This window comes from Vanacampus margaritifer, chromosome 1, assembly GCF_051991255.1.
Source record: "Vanacampus margaritifer isolate UIUO_Vmar chromosome 1, RoL_Vmar_1.0, whole genome shotgun sequence".
Taxonomy (NCBI): domain Eukaryota; kingdom Metazoa; phylum Chordata; class Actinopteri; order Syngnathiformes; family Syngnathidae; genus Vanacampus; species Vanacampus margaritifer.
In genome coordinates this window covers 7,432,501-7,450,556 of record NC_135432.1, presented here as the reverse complement: position 1 = coordinate 7,450,556, position 18,056 = coordinate 7,432,501, and the positions used below count along the sequence as shown (strand labels likewise).

Here is an 18,056-nt window from a genome sequence, read left to right as displayed (position 1 = left end):
AAAAAATCGCCTGTCGCCCCTAATTTTTAATAATCTTTTTTTTAATATGAATTTATCGCAGTGAATGAGTTAAATTAGGGATAACTATGTACCAATACCAGGTATATTATTTTACAGCGTCGGGTGCTTATGGAGCCTACCAAATACCAGCCACCGATACATAAGTTAAAAAAATAAAAACATCTGACATTAAGTCCTCCTCAGCAGTAGATGGTGATATATTAAAGCAGTTTAACACGTCACCAAATCGTTATCAGTATCAGTAAGAAATGCCTTTGTTCACAATTTTTTGTCATTGTGTTAATGGCATTTTATAGATTAAAAGTATCGAAAGATTCCACTGAATTAAAAAAAAACTGTTGGGCGACCATGAGCCAAGTTGTGGGGGGCCTTCATATAAGATAAGTATATTATCTCTGTGTAATTAGTTGTTTTGTATGTTTTCTTTTTTTTTGGTGGGGGCAGCATAAAATCTCTTGAATAGTTCCTGTAACATTCGGCATCTCAACCACTAATACTGGAAAACTTGCAGAAAGGAGGATCAATGCCTAAAGATTTGATTAAGTATTGTGTAAATCATGATTATAACCGCATTTTTCAGACTATAAATCGTCTTTTAAAAACTGGCTAAAGAAAGTAGAAGAAATTGAATCAGAAGAAGAAATAGAAAACAAAGAAGTAGTTGTCATCATTGCAACTATTGTGTGATGTAAGTTAGCTCCTGCCGCTAGCATGTAGCCTCAACAAGGATTTACTATTTACAGCAACAAAAGACACTAAAACCGACCAGAAATCTATCTTTGGCCACATTGCGATGCGGGATTCTCGTCAAGGTAAGCCATTTTAAACTAAAAAGAAAAACGTTTCCGTAGTTAGAAGTGGACGTTTTGTATGCAACCAGAATCCGTTGGCTGCCGTCAACACGGGGTTCGCTTGGAAATTCACTCTGAGCGTGTTTGGGGAAGCAGAGTACGCTCCTCTTCCATTAATTCCCAATTTCAGCCTATTTTATAAAGTGAAGAAGGTCTTCTGCCCAGATTTAGTCATAACTGTTTTAATTTCCTTATTTCCTCAGTAGATGCTTTTATCTGTGGATGTGTCTTTGTGAGTGTTGTCGCGATTTCTGCTAGGTGCCGTCGTGGCTGGGGGGGGGGGGGGGTCTCCTCTATTTCCACAACAATGGGCCATTGTCTGTGGTTGAAGTCAATGTGTTAGTATGATGTCTTTAAAGTATCTCATGTCCGGTGAACTCCGGGTGGGCTGTTTCCTGGGGGGCTTTGTGGTACCGCCCTTCAAGATAGTATAAGAATGTTGTAAGTAACTGTAATCTGGGCACTTGTTAGAGGCTGCAGCCATTGTCTGGAACTCACTTGTGCCCGGAATATTCTGTAGAAATAAAAGTTTCGAAGTAACTGTTCATCGATCTCCAGCCTGCATTCGGATAACCAACATTCTCACTACCCGAAAGAAAACGAACACACGAAGGAAAAGATAATTTTCTTCAACAAAAGCAATCAGCAGCTCGTGCTTGAGCTGTTTCCTTTCCTTGTACTGCCTGACTTAACTACTGGGCTTTTGGCCCTGCTTTTTGGGGCACTCTGAATAATCGAACGGCACATTTGAACAAAACTCCGACAACTTTCTGAACGGTCGAGGTTAAGCAGTTAGACTCCATTTGTCTTCTTCTTTATAATATATTTTGGTGCGATTTATACTCCAGACTAGCTAGTTATAGTCCATAAATCCGCGAATCCAAGTTATTTTATATATATTATTTTCCTTTTTCTGGAGAGCTCAGTATTGTTCATTCGGTAATTTTACCGATTTGACATGTCATCATCATTGCTTTTATTTAAAAAAAATAATAATTGTATGTGGGTGAGTGTGTGTATGTGCGTGTGTGCGTGCGAGTGTGTGTGTATTCATTAGTTCACCTAAAGCTAATTAAAAAATCCCATACCGTTCACCTAAACCGAACACTTCCAGCCAGAGTCGTGAGGCCGTCAGGAGACCCGAGGAAGGACCAAAGAAAAGAAAGGAAAGTGAAATCCAGCACCGACCAGACACCACCCACCAGGCCACCCAATCCCAGTTATTTGTTAATGGTGTATTCCATTTTAATCGATACACCATAGCCATTCATCAGTGCCTTCAAGTGATCATCTGTTAGTAAAAGTGCACCGTAAACGAAGAGTCGGCGTCTTGGCGAGGCTGCGCGTGCATGATACGAGTCAGGTCCTCTTTCAAGGCTGCTCGCTGAGTCGTGCCCGTGTGTGGGGAAAAGTGTTTTTCTCTCGGTCACAGTGGACCGAGCAGCAGAGGATGCGTAGCCGGCTGCCAGAGAAGATAAGGGAGAAAGATTCTTGCCATTTCCTCCCTCTGCCGTTTGATCGGAACCTCCCGCTTCATATCGCTTTGACTGCATGTTTATGACAGCTCCTTGTCTCCTCTTGCCTGCCTCCTCTCCTCTCCCGCCGCACGCTGCGCTTCTTCTGTGATGTTGCCTTGCATTGGGAAGACGCGGAACACGTGCAAGACACACCCTGCTTCCTCCCTTAAAGAGGTAAAGTGAGCGCGCCAGCATTCACAATGAATAATTGAGCTCCGTGGCTGTGTGCAGAAATAGCAATCTTCCGCACAAGTGTGAAAACATCAGTCGCCGAACCGTCGTGCCCGCCTTTGTGTCCGCTTACATTCCAGGGTTCGAGACACAAGCTCGCCTGTGAGCTTTGAGGATTGTCGATGGCTTTGAAAAATAAAAAATGTGTGTTTTTCTTCCCCCAAATGGTCAAGATGAGTTCCCGTCAGGTATTTTCTGATTGATTGCCCAAAAAATTTCCACTCAAGCTGCTGCTGCAGTGGGACTGAGGTCAGTCTGCTTATGTAACTGCAATAAAGTCACCATAGTATAAAGTGAAGTTACATAAAGTGATTCTATTTTCTCCATTTTCTTGCAGTGTTCAAGGTTTAATAAATTGTTGGGGTCATGTGCATTTAAAATGAAAAATCTTAAATACATGCTTTCCTTGACAAGAAAAGAAACAATATGGATAGACCGATTATCGGCCAGGTCGATAATCAACCAGGTCAATTATTGGCGCCGATATTTGGCATTTAGATGAATATCGGTATTGGCCTTTTTTTGTTTAATATCCGACAGCTGATAATAGATCCATTTAAACCTTAGTGTTAACCTTAGAGGACTATTTATTTACAGCTTCAGTTCGCTGTATAAGAGATGCTGCTGACTCTTCAATTCAATTCAATTCAAAACATTTATTACATTCTTTAACAGAAAAAGAAATGAAAGGGGACAGAAAGAAGAAAAACGTATAACATCTGTCCCTAATCAACGCTTACAAAAAAGAAAAGAAAAAAAGTCGACACAAAATAAATGACAGCAAACAGTCAAGACGCTCATTAACTTTAGTCTTTGTTTGAAAGTTTTGAAAGTTTAAGATTTCAGTTATTTTGAAATTATAGAAAAAAATGAGTTACTGTTGAAAACTATGCATGGTATTTAATTAAGTTTTCATTTCTGATGACCCTGGGAGTTCCCCAAACTTTATTTTTTTTTAAAACAAGGATATTTATTCTATTCTACTCTATCTGTCAAACAAAAAAACGTACACATATATATATATATTATATTTATATATATATATTATATTTATATATTATATATTTATAATATATATAAATTCCAACTCAACCCAATATATTTAATTTTGACACCAATGTTCCTTTCCCTTTTACTGGAAATGAATCTTGGCTCCTAATATCGGTTATCGGTCTCCTTGACTTCTAATAATCAGTATCATTATTGGCCCTGAAAAAAAAATATCGGTCTATCTCTATAATATAAAGTAAACAGAATGAAAGAGGCTGAAATAAGACATCAGAATAAGAACAAAAACATTATGAGTTGAGGGTTTGGGGCACGAGACTTTTGCCTCTTTAGTGCACTTTGACACTTTCCATAAAAACTCTGACCTGTTCTGAATGTGACGACATCGTCCGCAACTCAAACTACTGGTAGTGCTGCTGAAACAATCTGTCTGCTTCTGTAGAGATTACAATGACGAGTGCTGAGGTGTGAACGTGACCTGCATGCGAGCGTCTCTCTGAAGCCGATTCCGTATTGCTGAAGGAGCAAGATCACAGCCAACTGATACCAATTCCCCCGGCAGCGCCACGTTGGCGGATCAGTCCACGCCCTTCCTGACACCGCCGTTAAGTGCAGATCTTCAGAAAGGCTGAACTGTGCAAAAGTATTGCTCGTCATGTTTAAGTTAGCTGGTAACATTTAGGTCTCTATGTTCAAGTCTGGCACAAAGCGCGGTCTAGATCTGTGCAGGGGCGGGCCAGACCTTGTTTTGGTATTTAGCGTTGTTGGCGTGAATACAACCGACTTGATACGTAGCTAATCAAAGTGGCGCAATCCCTCCCATGGTGAAAGGAAAAACTTTGTGTGAGTCCATGAAAGAAGTCGAAGTTTATAAGGAACTTGAAGCAGACTTTCCGGCGGATGATATGAAGTCGACCAGTGAGATCACAGGTCTGTGAAGCGGACACTTTCCCGTGTGCCTACTAGTGTGTGACAAATGATTGACGCCTCAGAAGTAGTTGTAGCTGTAAGTATTGCTATATACTAGGGTAGACCGATTATCGACTGGGCCGATTATCGACGCCGATATTCAGAATTTTGACGAATATCGGCCATTTTGAAGAATCATATGGCCGATAATAGAGCCATTTAAAAAAAGTGTAAACTTCAGGGAATTAACTTAAATGTATTATATTTTTTTCAGAGATGCTGCTGATCCTGGGAACTCTCTGCACCCTCAGTTTTTGTTTGAAATTAAAACTAAGATAAGTAAAAATGTAATATTCAGATATTTAGAAATTTTTGAACATTTTATTTAATGTAGAAAATTGTTTTTAGTTAACTTTTGAAAACATGCTACTACCCATGGGAGATTCCGGATTTTTTTTGTTGTCTATTGATTTGAGATTTTTTTTTTTTATCAATATTTGACAAACCCTAAAAGTTGCTCAATAAACAAATGCTTTAAAATTCCCCCAAAAGTTTAAGAGCTAGAGTTTGTATTTTTTCCAAATTTTGATGCCAATGTTTTCCCTTTCAGTGAAAATGAACATCGGCTCCAAATATCAGTTATCGGCATCCTTGATATATCGGTCATATCGGTCTATCTCCACTATATGCTCTGTCTACCTGTTTTGATCCACTGTTTGTTCTCGAATATTCGTTGCTTCTAAAACTGCCATTATCGATGCTAACATTAGCATGTTAGTGGCATTTTGCATTGTTTGTTAGCATTAAGCTAAGCAGGCCATTGTTAAGGCAAGGTTGTTTGATGGTTTAAATATACAATGTATTTGACAGTTAATTCAAACTGGGAGTGTCCATTAAACTAATTTGAAGAAATGGTGCTGCTTATTGCGAAGTGAGTTAAATTCAAATTCAAAAAACTGGCCAAATGTCTCTCAAAAAACTTTTAAGTCGGGTCACTCGTGTCTCAAGGGAAGACTGCAGATGTAATCATGCTGTGTGACCGTCTAAATGCTGTCGGCCTGTTAGTGCGCAGCAGCAGTGGGGGACGTGATTGGGTGGGGGCAGTCGGATTGGACGTGATGCAGACACATCCAGCTGTTGGCTCGAAATGACGAGAGCCGTGTAATAGGAGGGAGACGGAGGCAGATTAAACGGCAATCCTGCTCATCCAGCCCACACATGCTTACCGTCCCTCGTATACACACACAATCCACACACACGACTTTGTATATTCCAGGCTGTGGTGTTAAAGGCTGCTGCCATAATAGGTAACAAACCTGGCTTTAGTTCCCAATATGGGCAGCATCAAGGCTGCCAGGAAAGGGGGTCGGGGGGGGGGGGGGATGACGATGGGAAGACAAAGTGATGATGAGCGCTTGTGGCAGAGCATGAAAGCCAGCAGAAATGTTGTTTCCAAGGATGCAAAATGTACGTCTGTGTGTATCGTAGGGCTGATAATTTATATTAAATAATTGTCATAAGTATAACTTTAATGTTTAGTTTTGTGGAAGATCTTGCCTCTAGAGCTAAAATTAATAAGTTAAGTTGGTTTGGTTGCTTGTGTGCGATATAGCTTTAGCCTAGCCCATGTAGCTTTACAGGCTCTTAACTTGGAGCAAATGTAGGAATTAGGGGTGTCAGGCGATTCAAATTTGTAAACTTTGGTCCTTCCTCTGGTCTCCTGACGGCCTCACGACTCTGTAACTATGTAACACAAGCAGCCTGAAATAATGTCAAATGTATTTATCATGAGGCAAACATAAAGTATAAGTTATAAAACAAATTACTAGGGGTGTGCCAAAAAATCGATTCTCATAAGAATCGTGATTCTTATTTAGTACGATTCAGAATCGATTTTAAATGTCCCAAAATCGATTTTATTTAAATTATTTTATACTGTCTTCCCCTTGTTTGTGTGTGCCTTTATTGGGCGCGCTGTTCATGTTGTACCCGATTTGGTCACGTAGGGGCAGTGTGGTTCCATGCGGTCTGATACACTGTTAAGTTGTAGCCACATTAGAGAGTAGAAGGAAAAAGTCACGATCAAGTTATTACAATAAAAGTTGTTTTTTTTTTCAGCGTGGAGCCGTTCTTTTGAGTGATAAAAGTGCCGCGAGTAGAGCACTAGTTAGCATTAGCGAGTCAGACTGGAGTAGATCATTAGGATTCCTTGAACATCTATAATTTAAAGCAAAAATAATTGTCAATAAAATCATTTTGAATCAAAAATCGTTCTTAACCAAGAATCGATTCTGAATCGAATCGCACACCCAAAAATCTGAATCGAATCGCACACTCAAAAATCGGAATTGAATCGAATCGTGAGACATTCAAAGATTCTCACCCCTACAAATTACAATATTTAGTGAACAATGAACAAAAATAGTGAAAACAGTCTGGTTAGACTTCAGTATTGTTTTGTGCTGAATCTTGAACTATTTGTCCCCCCTTTCTTGTGTTTTAATTTACCGGTAATTAAAAATCAAGTACCAGCCTATAGCTAAAACTTACCTAGAGCATGTAGTTATGTAGTTAGTGTGTCTACCCGGGGAATCGAACCCACATCGCGATCAAGTATCCCGTGAATGAGGTTCAAATCTTAGCTAAATTTCTGGGTCACCAATGTGGCTCGAGGGAGCATTTGAAGGATTGTTTTCCTCGACATGACCCGCCCTACTCTGCCTCTGATTGGCTCATCAGTCCTCATGCCAACAGTTAGCACATCACTTCACCATTTTGCTTGTTGGATGTTCTCAGGTTGTTGAACTTTTTTTTTTAGCATGATTTTATTGCAGCTGACAGAAATTTTGTGGTTAGATTTTTACAATGGATTTCATTGGACCCAAACCCCCAACCCTAACCCTAACCTGCGGATACGAGCTTGACGGACCTCGACCGTTTGGGGGTGTGGTTTGGGCAGGGTTTGCTAGTAACCCATTTGGGTGGATTCGAGATTTGCTGGCTGGCTAAATAATAATGATTACTAATGTGATTACAATACTAATGAAAAATAATTGTGATATTGGCCATAATCATGCCGCGCTAAATCCAAGCTAAGTGAGGCGATTGTAACCTTTTGTTTGTCTTTGATCCGTCTGTTTTCATCCCATTGTAAGTGTTTTACAAGGAAATCAAGATGCTTCAGTATTGTAAAGACACGGCAGGCTGAAGTCGTGGTGGCGTAACGGGGAGCGAGGTCTCCGTGGATCATCGTGAAACTCGCTTTGAATGTTTCTCTAATTTGCAGCTGAGAGACGGAGCCGCTCGCGCTTCTCCCGCATCTTGTCTCGTTGCTTCTTTTGTTCCGGCGTCTCTCGTACTCTCCTCTCCCCCCCCCGTTTTTCTTCCGACTTGTCTTTTTCTTGCTGTGACTTTTTCTCTCCACCTCGTTTCTCCTCTTTTTGGCGCTAGCTGAGGGATTGGGAGGGTTCCTCCAAATTGGCACACAGATGAATAATGCATCTAAAGCAAAAGGCAGAGAGCTGAGGTTTGATGTTCCCGTCAGATTCTTCTTCTGTATTACACTTAATGTCGGGAGTTTGCATGACGCTTTGGAGGCCAAAACAGATGTTTGCTGCTTTTTACCCATTTTATATTTTCGTGTCGCTTTAGCACTAAACCGTTTCACGACTGCGACCGGATGCTGTTATCATGCAACCTTCGTTGGAATTTCGATGTCTCTGGGGTTGGTGAAGGACTCTGGTTGGTGGCCTGGTGGGTGCTGGATTTCACTTTCCTTTCTTTTTTCTTTGGTCCTTCCTCGGGTCTCCTGACGGCCTCACGACTCTGGCTGGAAGTGTTCGGTTTAGGTGGACGGTATGGGATTTTTTAATAGGTTTTAGGTGAACTAATGAATACACACACTCGCACGCACATAAACATACTCACCCACATACAAAAAAAAAATATATACCAAAAAAAAAATACAAAAAAAAAAAATACAAAAAAAATAAAATAAAAGGAGAGCAATGATGATGACATGTCAAATCGGTAAAATTACCGAATGAACAATACTGAGCTCTCCAGAGAAAAAAATAAATAAAATAATCATGCAACCTTCTGCTTTTTTCGAAGCCGCATTGTACAGGCAAGAATCACGTGGGAATCCTTGTGTATTCCTACTACATACCCCCACGCCGGTGTTAAAAAATAAACTGCAATCGTGAAAATAAGCCGGCAGCGGCGCCGTCATTAAAGTAATGAGAGGGAAGTTAACGCAGAAATGTGCCATAAACACGAGGAGAGGAGGAGAGGGAGAGCTCCCCGTTCCCATAAGGATAAATCTCAAATCCTGAGTGTTGCTTCTGACTCATTCTGCTTAATTAAGACGAGTCAACTGAGAAGAAAATGGAAAATGGGGTCTCGGCTCGCTTATGTCGGGAGGATCAGCAATATAGTGTAGCAGAGGCTCACGGAATTCCTCAACGGAACTGTCGCACTCAAAGAAAGAAGGACAGAACGGCCTGGTGGGTGGTGCCTGGTCGGTGCTGGATTTCACTTTCCTTTTTTTTCTTTGGTCCTTCCTCGGGTCTCCTGACGGCCTCACGACTCTGGCTGGAAGTGTTCGGTTTAGGTGAACGGTATGGGATTTTTTAAAATAGGTTTTAGGTGAACTAATGAATACACACACACTCGCACGCACACACGCACATACACATACTCACCCACAAAAAAGAGAGCAATGATGATGACATGTCAAATCGGTAAAGTTACCGAATGAACAATACTGAGCTCTCCAGAAAAAAAAAAGAAGAAGAAGGGCAGGACGACCGACACATTGCTCCGCCCCCAATCCAGCATCCTGGGTTGGTTTCCTCGTCATTATCATCCCGCTTCATTTGTAATTGATGTTATTAGTACGCCCCACACGTGCCCGCAGTTAAAATGCACACACACCACAACTCCAAAAGAAACACAACCTTTTGGGATTTTCTTTGTAACGTAGGATGAGGCAAACGTGTGAAATGTCAAAATTTGGCGCTGTTCTAAAAATAAAATAACACAAGCGGCTGCCTTTGGAGGACGTCGCAGGCTCGCGATTGGGGTTTGGGGCGGGTAAGACAAACAATTGTTTCTACCCAACAGCAACCGCAGCAGCACTTGCCAAATGTCCTCTTCTGAGAGTTGCAATCTGTAGATTTTTCTAATGTTTATGTGAATTTGATGACAAGTCCCCTTACGATTGCATCTTTTGACTGCCTTGAAAGATCCTTCCTGCATATGGCAGAGAAACAAAGATTTTTAAATGAGCAAAAATAGCGTTACGATTGCTTAAGTGCAGTCTTATGTAACATACAGTAGAAAGAATCCATCATTTATTTACGTACGCATTTCACAAGTAGCTGACAGGATAGCAAGTTAACACAATTTTCATTCATAGATGGAATTAAAAAAAAGACAATCAATGTCATAAGACTTTTATACATTATGTATGTAACCATATGTAGTTACACACAGTTACACATGCGCATATTTTAAATTATATATTGTATAATGTACAGTATATAAACCTTAAAGCTGGTGTCTTGCGAATGCTTGCGAAAGTAGCGAATTTGGGGATTTTGTCCGGGTTTGTAAAATGTTGCAAAAGGTTTTGAAGATGTTCACAGGGAGTTTTTACTTTTTGAAAAAAAAATTTGGGGGCACAAAAAAAATTAAATCTAATAATATACTTTATACTGGCCATCCCATCAAATCTGTGCCATGTACTTATTGTTAATTAAAAAAATTACTTAAATTTCTTTTTCAAATCTTAAAATATTGCTGAACTCCTCCAAATGTGTTTTGGCCCATCCCTGGCCTCTTTATTATTTTTTTATGTCATTGTTTTATTTATTTTATTGTACTGAAACTTAATTTGAGCAGTAGGACTGGAAGTAACAGGAGTGAGCTTTTAGCATACATTAGCAAATCGTTATTCGCCATTGGGCCGAAAAGTTGTACCTCCAAAATGGCCACATTTCAGGAGAGCCCAAAAAAACGGCATAACCTCGCCAGCCAGATTGATAATTGTGATTCTTCACATTGTCAATCTGGTACTTCACTAGACAGACCCGTTCGGGAAAGGCGGGACTAGCTGTACAATACTTCGAGCTGATTGGACGATGCGGCATCTTTGCGCATTTGCTTTGACCAATCAAGGGAACGGATGAAAATCTCGTCTTCCGTCTTGTCTTAGGGGGTGGAGCACGAACATCATTCTTTAATAGATAAAAATGCACAAAACGCTGCTCAAATTCAACAAGGAAACGGTGAGCAATTTTGCAAGAACATAATTAACTCTTTGACTGCCAGGCGTTTTCAGAAACGGGATGTCGCCAGTGCCAGCCGATTTAAGCATTTTGACTGATCTTTCAAGGTCCACAGAAAATGTTGTGTTTGGACTATGGAAACACACATACAACTCTCATCTTTCATCAGAAAAAAAAAGTTTGTTTCTACCTTATTCCGTTCTTCAGTAATCAACAATAGAAAATGGTTAGTTTCACCGAAATGCTCTGTTTTGAAACAAAAAGCGGAGAAAACGAGCTTTTTGTGAAACGATGTTATTTCATGCACTCTAGTGAATTGTACAATTCTTTTTGTCCATGAATGATGCCACAAACACCTAAATAGTGCTTTACTTCTGTAAAATGCTTTCACCAACAATGAAAAAGTGTTTTTAGATTGCAAAATACGTTTATTTCCATTCAACAGTGTAACAATTTGAGAAAACAATTTCGCAAACTATTTACAAATGTGTGCAACTGTGGTACTATTTACAATTATGTGGATGTTTCAAATACAGTTCTTTTTGTAACGCTCCCATGCGTGCAAGGAGACGCAGCAGGATTTGCACAACAGATTAGTTTCACTTGCGATGGCTCCTTTCGCGTGCAGACGTTACACTTTCTTGACGGCCTTTTTTTCCGGGGAATAGCAAGTAGCAGAGTGTACCCACTCCTCCGATGAATATGCATTGGACTCGGGGCACTCTTCGTCGTCCGATTGAACGTCCGCCTGAGCGTGCTCGGTTGTGCTCCGCGTTTTCCGGCGTTAGCATCGCTAGCCGTTGAACCTTTATGACGTCATCATAGCCGCCGCGTCAACGCTTGCAACTTCAGCGTCAACCTCGGAGTCACCATCATCATCATCGATGATGATCATCGTCGTCATCAATGTGCTCTTTAGCGTTGGTCGATGCTTTTCGTCTTTGAAAAAAACTGCTCGACCGTGAGCTGCTTTGCAACCGGTCTCCATGTTTTCTTCCCTTCCGCAGCCATTGTCCCCTTTAGCTCCGCCTCACGTCTTCTACTGACGCCTACCCAATCTTATCAAAAGAGAGTCATTGCTGCCATCTAGGGGCCAAAAATAGTCATTAGGCTAACTAGATCTGCTTGAAACTTTCACAGCAGCTGGCCAAGGCTTTCCTCCACCCGTTTCAAAAATATATATAAAAAAAAAATTGGATGACGTCTTTTAACGTCATTGGCGGCCCTCCGTAGGTTTTTACTTGACGTCCATGGCAGTCAAAGAGTTAATTCGGAGTTTGTGAATTCACAAATAATGCGAGAATTCATCTGCTGGCAAGGTTAAAAAAAGGCATGCTTGGTCAACCATTAATCTTGCATTATAAAAGAGAGCAAGCTATTTTCAGCACTTTATATTGTTCAATTATTTGTAAAAAAAAAAAAAATAAAATAAAATAAAATAACACCCACACGTGTGGACTGACCAATAGTATAAATGAGTGAAAAAATATTAAATTTGCTAAATTGAGACTTATGAAGTTTCAGCCAGAGAAATGAAGTAAAGCCACGTCTTTTATGCTGATAACATGTTGACCCTAAGCACAGTGATTCAAGAAGAAGTTGTGTTTTTAAAATAAGCAAATAATGATAACAGGACTGAGCTGAGATTTTAAGTCATAGTTGAAATATCATGAAAGATACAGAAAAATAAATGCCAGGATTTACTTTTTGGCCTCCCCATAGCCTGGAGAGGATTTGAAGGATTCAACTTCCTGTGAACTATTTGGCTTGTAGAAAAGTGTCAAATACACATATAACTTGTTTTTTCTTTTTCTTTATATTCTTGAAATGTAGAGAACATTTGTAGCGGATTTAAATGATTATATTTCATGCTAACATCTCATTTTAGAAAGCAGGGACAATTTTTCCACTCTTGAATGTAGCTTTAATTAAACTTTTACATTGCATTCATTAAATATGCTATCAGATCAATGTGCAGGACATACTGTTTTATATATTTAAAAAAAAGTATGTCATGGTGAATATGAACTGGGACACAAATGACACCGATTTGAATGAATGGTCCATAAATGATTAAAACAACAATAATGAATATTCAACACAATAACAACTGTAGCAAAATAAACGTAACGCAAGCTGGGTGAATTTTGTTTGTCATCTCGGGTTAACAAAATATGTTTCTTTTAGCCAATAATGGGCTTTTGTTTTGACATGATTTTCATTGCGTATTCATGTCATGCAACGTATTGTGCAGCGAGCGCTTGACACACGGGAAAGACTATTTTCAGCACCAGACTAAAGAACGTTCACCCGCGTTCGTTCGCTTGCTCCAGCCGGTGTTTACAGCAGCGAGGCAGCGCAAGTGGATTATATTAAAATATTGAAACGTAAACTTTTCATTCCAATCAAGGACGTGCCATTCAGTGTAGTCACATCAGGGTGCGTTTGCGATATGTTTTGAAGTGCGTTTTTGGCAGAGGGTGACATTGAGAGTAAGCTCTGAATAGTTTGACGGACATAACCTTCATTACAATGTGCTTATGATTATGATGACTCTGTTTTGTAGATCGTCTTTGTTGTAAATGACGGCAACCCGGGACAAATTGCTTTTCGGGTTAAATGTCTGATGTGGCACTTTGTAAAAAGGTCATTCTGGGGTAGGTCGTAAACGTCATTGCCAAGTGCTAAAGTCCACAGCGAGCGTGCGTCTGCTCGCGGCTTAGCGACAGCCATTGCTGCTGGTGGCAAAAAATGTCCGAGGGTTAATCCGCAAGAGCACCACCCCCCCCCCCCCCTTTGCTATAGTAGTAGTTTGCTTTCTCAGCTTCCTATTGCTTCATGTTGTAGAAGGAAAAGGCGGCAAAATCCAAGTTGACAGATATCTCATTTCCCATGGATGAGAAATCACGATTCCCAATTTCTATATAGTGGCGGGCGCTGCATTTGGGACCTAATCTACCTTGTGGCTCAGGGTGTAGAGATGCTCGCTCAGTAACCAGAAGGTCGGCTGTTCGATCCCCACTCTCCCCCAAGGCATGTGTCGTTTTGTCCTTGGTGGTGGTCGGCGGGGCCGTAGGCGCACACTGGCAGTCACGCTTCCGTCAAGACTGCCCCCAGGGCAGCTGTGGCTACTTAAGTAGCTGACCGCCACCACAGTGTGAATGTGTGAGTGCATGAATAATGCATCCATTCCACTGTAAAGCGCCTTTGAGTGTCTAGAAAAGCGCTATATGCGTAAATCAGATGCATTATTATTATTATTATTACCTCTGAGTACCACCGATATGACAATGTTGCAATTTTGCAAAATAATGTACAAAAACACAACATAAAAATTTGCATAATTAGAATAAAATAAATACACATAGACATAGATCATCAACCCCCCCCCCCCCCCCCCCACACACACACACACGCTGGTTTTGGAGCATCGATGCAGAATGTCCAAATAGGTCAGTTTCATATTTTTGCCACAAATTGATAGATTTGATTTGTCCTCACGTCGTCTGTTATTTCTAAATATTATTAACATGTTGAAAAATGTTTTAGAACAAATATATTAGGTTTTTTTTTACACTTGAACTGTCTGTGTAAGTGTTGGAAAACTAAAAAAAAGTTAGGTTAGATACATTTGAGACGGGACGTTTTGTTAAAAATATATGACTGTAATGCTTCAAAACGACGAGTTTTCTCCTTTAAACTGCTTAGTCAGCTCATCACTTTATTTATTGCACCTCTCATGGCTCTAAGACCTTTGAAAAAGAGTTTGGGAAGATGATGTAACCACAGTTGTTTTTTGTGAAGTATGAATTGATTTTTTTTTTTTTTTTTGGTCTGCTGCGGTTTCACTTCCAGATGGTGTGAAAGGACATTTTGTCCCAATATTTCTGTCCACATAGCGAATTCCAGAACCACTCGGCTGAATTTGTCTCATTATGATGAGAGAGACTGGATGCTTGTGCAACAACGGTGCAGCGGCCTCATGGATCTCTGGCCACGTACAATTAGGAGAATTGCACCGACGCTGGCTGTGTTAATCCCATGTGGACACGGAAAGAGGCTTTTTTTGTTGTATATTTTGGGCTCTTTTTTGTGATCATTCCTAGCACTTTTTTCAATCAGTGTTTGAAGCTTTGAATTTTTTTTCTTTCTTTTTAGAATTAGAAACACTTCACTTTAACCTGAATGATAAAAATACCTTATATTAATTTATTTTTTTAACTAAGCATTATTACATTAGTAAAGTTATAGATTATTATTATTATTTATCATGGATTTGATTGGATTGTGAATGTGCACCAAATTAAGTTACTCGTGTGTTTATTTTTAGGTGACTGGAGGGAACCATAGAAAAATGGCTGAGGTTAACCTTTACATTTGTTTTCACTTTTGCTCCCTCAAGCTGAATGAAGTAATTAAAAACACTGGGCTGCTTGCACACACTTTTTTTTAAAAATATATATATTGTACGAAAGTCTGTTGATAAAGCACATTTTGCAGTTAATTATCAATTTTTAAGATCTTAAAAAAATGACTTCTAAAAAAATTTTTTTTCAATAGGCACTGTTTTGGGACTCAACATGTTTGCAGACTGAAAATAAATAATACAGCACACGTCCAAAATTCGAGAACTTATTTTAGGCTTCTATCGAGGATTATGCCCAGAGTCTGACGCAGGCCAGCTGTACCTGCGAGATATGCAAAATGTGCAGTTCAAATATTGCTGGATTTCCATCGTGTGATGTAAGACTTGATGCAATTCCGTGTGTGCGTGTGTGTGTGTGTGTGTGTGTGTGTGTGTGTATGTGTTAGAATAAAAAATGTACCTAGGAGACCTGGATGAATGTAAAGAAGATTTAAAGAGGAGGGAATGATGGTGGTCTTGCACCTTTTTTTTTTTTTTACTTTTTTTTTTTAACACAGACTCCCAAATAATAATAATTTTAAAAAACACTGTTGAAAAAAAATCACAGGCTGGTCGTTTGTTTTTTAATTTATACCCGCTTTAAAACGAAAGGAGAGTCGTTAGCTTTGCCAACAGATGTTAAGATTTTTGGTCTTAAATATTCTGCATGTTTAACTCTTTGACTGCCAAAAACGTTAAATAACGTTTAGTAAAATCCTACGGAGGAGTGCCAAAGACGTTAAAAGACGTTTGTTTCAAAACAGAGGTGAAACTAACCATTTTCTATTGTTGATTACTCAAAAATGGAATAAGGTAGAAACAAACTTTTTTTTCTGATGAAAGATGAGAGTTCAATCTTTCATTTGGTAGTATGTGTGTTTCCATAGTCCAAACACATAATTGTCTATGGACCTTGAAAGATCAGTCAAAATGCTTAAAATCGGCTGGCACTGGGGACAACCCGTTTCTGAAAACGTCTGGCAGTCAAAGAGTTAATATTTAAGACTGGAAGCCTCTTATCGGGACAGATTCGCTCTTAACGCACCTCAGACCACAGGATCATAATATCAAATATAACATAATTTGTCCTTGGTTGGAAAAGGGCACAATTGACGTCATGTTTGGTTACCTTTACTTGTGTATTTCCGGTGTATTTCTGGCCAGAAGCAAAGACTTATATACATTAACCTACACGTATACTGTATACTGTATACTGCATATGTGTGCATAGATACAAAATATGGCATTGTCGCCATAGAGACAAGAAAATAACGTGAAAATGCCGCAGAGAAATCAAAAGTATTCAAGCGAGGCTCGTTTAGCGGGTGGCACGGCGCTGCGCATTCAAGCCCAAGATTTATTTTCAATAGAAATAAGTGAAGAAAAAAAGAAGACGCAGAAGAAAAGAGCAGGAACAAGAATTTGCGTTATGAAAGGGCTAACACAGGGTCTGGATAAGAGCATATTTGGGTTTTTGCGTGTGTTTACATGGTCTTTCAAAACCCCCAAATATTGCCAATATTCAGGTCTGCAAAGAGGATCTAGCAAAAGAAAGAAAACTCCACCCATGCGCACAGTTAACTGCACTCTGCGCTACACGAAAACGGGACCGTCAGAGTTTTTCTGCTCCATTTTCATGATGACTGAGTGATTGGGATTAGGACATCAAAGGCACTTTATAGAGACACTGACCCGGTTGTTCAAAGAATTCTTCACTGAGCCTCTCACGCCATATTATGTGTAAATAACAAACCAGACCACTAGTGTATATATATTTTTAGAATCGATTAATCTATCGATTATTCATTTGATTAATCGACTAATTGGATTTATTTTAATTTCGCATTAAAGTGTATTAAAAAAGCATTAACCAGTGATTGGTGTTTTTTTCGTACTTAGTATTCGTAAAGTGATTAAAAAAAAAATGTTACCCATTGAGTCATTATTTTCCAAAGTACTGTAAAAACAGATGCTTGCAAATGTCTTATTTTATTTAAACACAGAAGATAATCATTTTTCTGTGTTTAAATAAAATTAAATGGATTTTGAAGTGTTCGGTTTAGGTGAACGGTATGGGAATTCTTATTTATTTATTTTATTTTTTTCTCACGCACGCACGCACACACACGCACGCACACACGCACAAACACACATACAAAAAAAAAAAAAAGGGAGAACAATGATGATGACATTTCAAATGATCAATACTGAGATCTCCCAGAAAAAAAGAAAAAAAAAAAAAAGAAGATAATCAGTCTTCTTTCATCAAGGACTACAGAAATCAGTCAACACATACTGTTGATATATAAATAAAAAAATGGCTCTGAACGATTACTCAATTATTAAAATAATTGTCAATTAATTTGCCAGTGATTGGTGTTTTTTTCGTACTTAGTATTCGTATAGTGATAAAAAAAAAAAAAAGTTACCCATTGAGTCATTATTTTCCAAAGTACTGTAAAAACAGATGCTTGCAAATGTCTTATTTTATTTAAACACAGAAGATAATCAGTCTTCTTTCATCAAGGACTACAGAAATCAGTCAACACATACTGTTGATATATAAATAAAAAAATGGCTCTAAACGATTACTCAATTATTAAAATAATTGTCAATTAATTTGCCAGTGATTGGTGTTTTTTTCGTACTTAGTATTCGTATAGTGATAAAAAAAAAAAATGTTACCCATTGAGTCATTATTTTCCAAAGTACTGTAAAAACAGATGCTTGCAAATGTCTTATTTTATTTAAACACAGAAGATAATCAGTCTTCTTTCATCAAGGACTACAGAAATCAGTCAACACATACTGTTGATATATAAAT

At 39.1% G+C, this 18,056-nt stretch overlaps 1 protein-coding gene across 4 annotated transcripts in view; it reads left to right on the top strand.

Moving 5' to 3' along the window:
• LOC144061166 (uncharacterized) overlaps positions 1 to 18,056 on the top strand; it is a 64,718-nt gene that overhangs the window by 16,486 nt on the left and 30,176 nt on the right. The window contains exon 1 of one of the 4 annotated variants that reach the window (XM_077581359.1): positions 2,199 to 2,563. The exons of the other annotated variants lie outside the window; for them this stretch is intronic. The gene's annotated coding sequence lies outside the window, so the exon portion shown is untranslated. Of the gene's footprint in view, positions 1 to 2,198; positions 2,564 to 18,056 lie in introns of those variants that run through there. 4 annotated transcript variants of the gene reach the window in all.